At 38.0% G+C, this 6,270-nt stretch overlaps 1 pseudogene; it reads right to left on the bottom strand.

Annotated features, from left to right (window-relative positions):
* Nucleotides 1–1,091: 1,091 nt before the first annotated feature.
* Nucleotides 1,092–1,518, bottom strand: LOC105304010 (annotated as a pseudogene).
* Nucleotides 1,519–6,270: the final 4,752 nt, after the last annotated feature.

Below are 6,270 nucleotides of genomic sequence, written 5' to 3'. Positions count from 1 at the left end.
TACAAGTCTATTGGGAAAATTAAAAAAAGAAAAGAAAAGAAAAGTATATTGGATTGGAAAAGAGACCTAGTCTACAATTTATACTGAAATAAATCTAATTCTCTAGAAACATCTACTTTTGTTTGATTTTTATTAAAAAACTGGCTCCAATGCAGATTACTTGAGTGACCACAAACAATCCCTTGGCACCTCATTTTCCTTTGTTGTCAAGTGGGATAATACTACTTAAATATTTGCCTAATTTTCACGAATGTGGAAGGATGGGCAGCATGAAAGATTGAAAGCACTTTGTGTTCCTATATGTGTTTGAGTGAAATAAATGATTTTCAAGTGATAAATATTATCTCTATTACTAATGACTTCAAACTTCCTAATTGCTGTTTGTAAGAAGTAAACATTACTTCTCTATGTCATTTATGTTTTTTTAAGGGCAATACAAATAATACCTGTGATTATTCAATATAGATGTCAACTCTCCCACCAAATAAATTGATTTCCAGCAGCTGTAAACCAGTTAGGCAATAGATCCTCAATCCGGTATTGTCAGAATGATTATAAGAGGGAACTCCTTTTCTGAGCCCTGTAATACCTCTGCTTCAGTAAGGACCACATCAAAATAAAGGTCTGGAGGGTTTCTCATCTTACATGCTCCACATATCCTGGTCTCCAGAATACTTAGCCAGTCAGATACTCAGTGAGGCTTTATCTTTTAACACCCTCCTTCCACTCCCATCAATTGGAAAGTCAATCACACCTATTATTATAGTAGCGTGTAGTAGTGGCTGAGCATAAACTCAGAAATTAAACATGAATTTGGTCCGTCACTACTTTTGTAGCTTTGGGAAAATTACTTAACCTATTTGTGCCCCCAGTTAATTCATCTGGAAAATAATAGTATCTTCTAACAGGGTTTAACGAATATTAAATGAGATAATATATGTAAGAAGCTTGGAGTGGTGACTGAATTGTGGTAAGTACTCTACAAGTGACAGCTATTTTTATTACTGCATGTATTTTTCTTTTTGTTTTTTAAGCCAAACTCTTTTTAAGAAAAAAATACATTTTCCCATTTTCTATTCTTGACATAAATTTTAATGCTTTCCAGTGGAACACAAACCTGAATCCCTTTCAGTGTCATCTAAAATTTGAACTTCCTCTATGTTTGCATTAAAAAAATCCCTTCACAAATAAGCTGTGTAATTTCATCACCCTTTTCAACTTTAAACTTTCTTCGCTAAAATTAAACACCACAAAACCAATGTTTCCTCTAGGATACCAACTCCTTCATCAATGAAGTGTTTTGTGGCCAAGCTAGAAGGTGGAGCTATTCTTCCATAACACCCAGAAGAAAGAGCTATCTTAATATCTGTTTTCATAATGGCTTTCTCCATTGGTGATACTGTATAATCATAGGTTCTGTACAGGTCATACATAGCCTGTGGGACACACAGACCTCTTGCTCAGAGCCATGGCATGTTCAGAGAGCAAGGCAAAGTAGGGCCTGAAGTGGGGCCTCATGCCATGCTCCTCCACAGCCCACCTGCTTGCTAAGGGAGATGGCAAGTGTTTCTTCAGAGCAGGGCGTGGCAGAGCAGAATGCAAGGGTAGGTGGAAGCAGAGGGAACATCAGGGTACAGGATGAGCCCAGTCACTGTGAACACACCAGTTTCTTACATTTATTTTTCATAATTCTAGGTTATCTCCTAAGAACTTCAACACTCAAGAAAATTAATGTTTAATCACAGAATCCAATAAGGATTTGTATACAGCCTGCCGTGATTGGTATTGTTAGACTAGATAGAGAAGACGTAGATTAGATAGACCATTCCCTGATGGCTTTGTGCCTTATTCTACCACATCCCCCATTTGTAAGACTTGTAAGCCAGGAACAGGGACAAAAAGTGAATACCAGGATAAACAAGACCAACAGGGTCTGCTGGGTGTATCTTTTGCTTGGAGCCTGAGAGAGAGGGGAGGGGGGAGGGAGAGGAGGGGGGGGGGGAGGGGGGGGGGAGGGGGGGGAGAGAGAGAGAGAGAGAGAGAGAGAGAGAGAGAGAGAGAGAGAGAGAGAATAACTACTCACTCATTGGTGATAAGTTTAAGAAACGTGTTGAATTAACATGGCATCTTGAATTGAGTAGATACAGATTCCTGGTACTCCTCCATTAGCTCCTATTGTGTTGGTTCCTGTGCTAATATAATAAAGTGAGCTAGAATGTTCCGAAGTTAGAAGGCTACTCTGGTTCTTGGATTTTGAACTATGAAGCTCTTTCAGAGTATATAAATTGGGTGGCTAAGAGCTGTAGGAGTATAACTGCAAGCTAAATGCAGTGACAACAGCAAGCTAGGTCATAGAGTTTTAGGACTAGACTCATAATACAGTATAGCATGGTGATTAAGAGCTCATTATTTGGGGTCATGTAGACTTGGGTTCCAAATCTCGTTTCAACAAGTGTTTTCAGCGTGACTTTGGGTATTTATTTTACATCACAAAGCCTCTTTTTTATATAGTTGTGACAAGGATTAAATAAAGTAATATATGTAGTTAAAAATACTTTCTAAAAAGTTAAAAACATGACTCGCACAAATATAAAATGAACGTGTGTTAAAGATTCATTTAATATGTTAATAAGGGAACTGGCAAGATGATATGGCTAGTTCAAAGAAAATTGGAGAGAGCAATGCATTTATGGTGGCTGAAGGAAAAAGGCTTAAGTAAGATGGCTACTTTAGATACAAAACTGGTTAATGCACAGGCAATAAACTGTAACTTTTCAGGTTTTCTTTTTTTTTATCAAATAAATCATTTACATCTTTAGTGGACAAATTTAATTTTCATTTCAACTGCCAAGTTGTTCTCAAGTGGGGATAATTTTGCCCTCCAGAGAACATTTGGCAATGTCTGGAGACATTTTTGGCTTTTACAGCCTGGAAGAGGGGAGCACTAGTGGTGGTTAGAGAACAGGAATAGTGCTAAACATCCTTCAATGCACAGGGCAGACCCTCACAAAAAAGAATTATATAGGCCAAAGGCCAATAGTGCTGAGGTTGAGAAACCATGTGATATTCTACAAGATAATATCTACCCTTACAAGAATTAAAATTTCCCAATCAAGAGAAAATAGCAAGAGAGAAAAAAACTGGCATAGATGATAGAGGCTCTGTTCATCCTTCTGGCAACCAAATCGAAGTTGTGATGGAAACAAGGAGCAGCAGCAAAGAAAAATTGCCTGGGAATTAGAGGAATAAGCCATACAACTAGGGAGAAATCCAAGAAAACACCCTTTCACAACAGAAGATAGGATAGGGCGAGGACGCGGGGCTGCCCAGTCCTGAGCGGCTGAGACAGAGGCTGTGGCAGTGGAAGAAGCCTCTTAAAGGCTTAAAGGTGTCCAGGAGCGAATTTTCCCAATGACAGTCCAACTCGCTCTGAGCACCAGTGCCTATTCGGCTGCACGCAGAGGGCACCAGGGACTTACAGGGACACATTGTTGGAAGGAGGGCTTAGGCGAGACTAGTTGTGTACAGAAGTGCTGATGGTATCCATTGTTCCCTATTGAGCCCTCCTCCCTACCAGTGCGCCAGACACAGCGCCGCCAAAGCCGAGATGTCATCTAACTGGATACCAGACGTCGTTTGCCCCAGAGAATTTCCTGAAATCCCGCCTCCCCCAACTCTTGGCCCCACCCAAGGCACATCCTGGTGTATCCTCAGCGAGTCAAGTGCTCCTTGCTGAGACACTGGAGGCAGCCTCGGTTTCTGGTGTGGCCTTTGAGGCAACTATAAGCACAGCATCTGTGGATTGTTTGCTGAATCTTAACAGGTGGCCATGAAGGGGTAGAGGCTTGGGTTAAGTTTGGCCTGCAGCTGAACCCCTCTCAGGACTATGCCATTGGACACCTACTTCACAAATTCACACTACTAAGACCAGGAGAATTAGGAGCTTTGCTTAGTACATAGAAATAGACAGAGAAAGGCAGCAAAAATGGGAAGACAAAGAAGCAGAAACCATATGAAAGAACAGAACAGAGATCCAGATATAATGGAGTCAAGTAATCTAACAGATGCAGAGTTCAAAACACTGGTTATAAAGATGCTCAATGAACTTTTGGGAAGTGTAGATAAATTCAGTGAGAACTTCGACAAAGAGATAAAAAACATAAAATGGAAATGGAAATTATAAAAGATAATCAGTCTGAAATGAAGAACACATTATCTGAGATGAGAACTATAATAAATGGAATAAACAAAGGAATAAACAAAGTGAATAAAAAAGAGGATCAAATGCCCTATCTAGAGGACGGAAAGCCAGTCAGGACACTTAATCAGAATGACAAGAAAAAAGATGCCAAGACTATAAAAATAATTTAAGGAGGATATGGGATGCTATTAAGGCTCCAAATATTTGTCTGATCGGCGTAACTGAAGAAAATCAGGATGTTGAACAGCTGTTTGAAGAAATAATGATGGAAAACTTCCCTAACCTGGTAAAGGAAATGAACATAAAACCCCAGGAAGCTCAGAGAATTCCAAAAATCAGGGATCCAAGGAGGCCCACACCAAGACACATCATAATTAAAATTAAAGTTTAAATACAAAGAAAGAATATTAAAAGCAGCAAGAGAAAAATAAATAATTAAATATAAGGGAATACCCATAAGACTGGCAGCTGATTTCTCAAAAGAAACTATGCAGGACAGAAGGGCTTGGCACAAAATATTCGACAGGATGAAGACCCAGGATATACAGGATATACAACCAAGAATAATTTATCCAGCAAAGCTATCATTTAGAGTTAAAGGACAGATAAAGAGCTTCCCAGACAAAAATAAGCTAAAGGAATTCATAACCACCAAACCAGTATTACAGGAAATGTTGGAGGGACTTCTTTAAAAAGAAAATATATGTATCAAAAACAGGAATAAAGAATGGTAACAACTACATTCCTATCAATAAGTGCTCCAACTTAAATGGAAAAGAATTAAGTGCTCCAACCCAAAGATAGAGTGGCTGAAAGGATAAGAAAACAAGACACATACATATGAAAAGGGGATGGAAAAAGATATTGCTTTGATGACCCTAGTAGGTATTTAAATCAGACAGAGAAAGATAAACACTATATGACTTCACTTATATGTGGAATCTAAGGAATAAAAAGAAAAAACTAATCAAAAACAGACTCACAAATATAGTGAACAATTTGGTCAGACAGAGGGGAGGAGGGTATGGGGGACTGAGAGAATGGGGTGAAAGGCTAAAGAAGTACAAATTAGTAGCTGATGGATGGTCACAGGGTTGGGGAGCATGGCATAAGGAATGCAATTAGCATTAATACGTTGGCTAGGTGGAGGGTCGGGGAGGGAGGGTGCAATCAGGAGGATTGTTTTATGAACTGTATAGATGTCTAACCAATGTACTGTATACTTGAAACTAAATTAAAAAATAATTTAAAAGAAGAGAAAATAGCAAGTCAAACAAATGTACATACTCCTAGAGAACTGGCTAATCCTTGGGTGTATTGGCTAGACAATGCTTAGGTAATTTGAAAAGGACATGCAGTAATCTCTTTTGCTTATTTCCAAGCTTTGGAAAATTTTCTTTACAGCATTTGATACCATATCTTGTACATGTTAAGTGCTCAGTAAAGATTAGTTATACATTTATAGGTCACTAGATAGAAGTCCAAATGCTCATACAGTAAAATGAACACAGTACTAGAATTTAAGTCTGGAGAACATTACAGAAGTATTATCACTGTTGGAAATTATTTTTCTGTTGAATTATTTCATCATAGTCGCTTTGAGGTTTTAAGGAAATCCTTCAGTAAAAAAATAAGTCATGTTAACAATTTTTCCTGAAATCTTCACTCCAAAAAACAAGCCTCTCTTCCTACCTGAGAAACTTTACTGTCAAATTGAGAATATCCAAGATATCCTTAGGAAATTCATTTAATGTCTACTATAAAAAGAGGTATGGCATCGTAAAGATCAGAGGATTGTAGGCTCTGGCCCTTTTGAGGGGCCAAAATGTTTTTATTCTATGAGCATGGTATCCTAGAGATAAGAGATGGCAAAAGTTAAAAAAAAAAATAAAAGGAGCTATGCATTGCCCAAATTCATCTTCTATAAATCAGTTGAATAGTATATCCAATAATTGTATTAATCTGAGTCCAATCAGGAGAGAGAAACTGCAAAGTGATGTAAACAAGAAAAGCTTAATATAAAGAATTTTATAAATTCTATACATAAAATAAATATAATTATTCTTAAA

Source organism: Pteropus vampyrus, unplaced genomic scaffold (assembly GCF_000151845.1).
Source record: "Pteropus vampyrus isolate Shadow unplaced genomic scaffold, Pvam_2.0 Scaffold324, whole genome shotgun sequence".
In the NCBI taxonomy this organism is placed as follows: domain Eukaryota; kingdom Metazoa; phylum Chordata; class Mammalia; order Chiroptera; family Pteropodidae; genus Pteropus; species Pteropus vampyrus.
The sequence above is the reverse complement of the archived record's forward strand: the minus strand, read 5'-3'. Positions and strand labels throughout refer to the sequence as shown.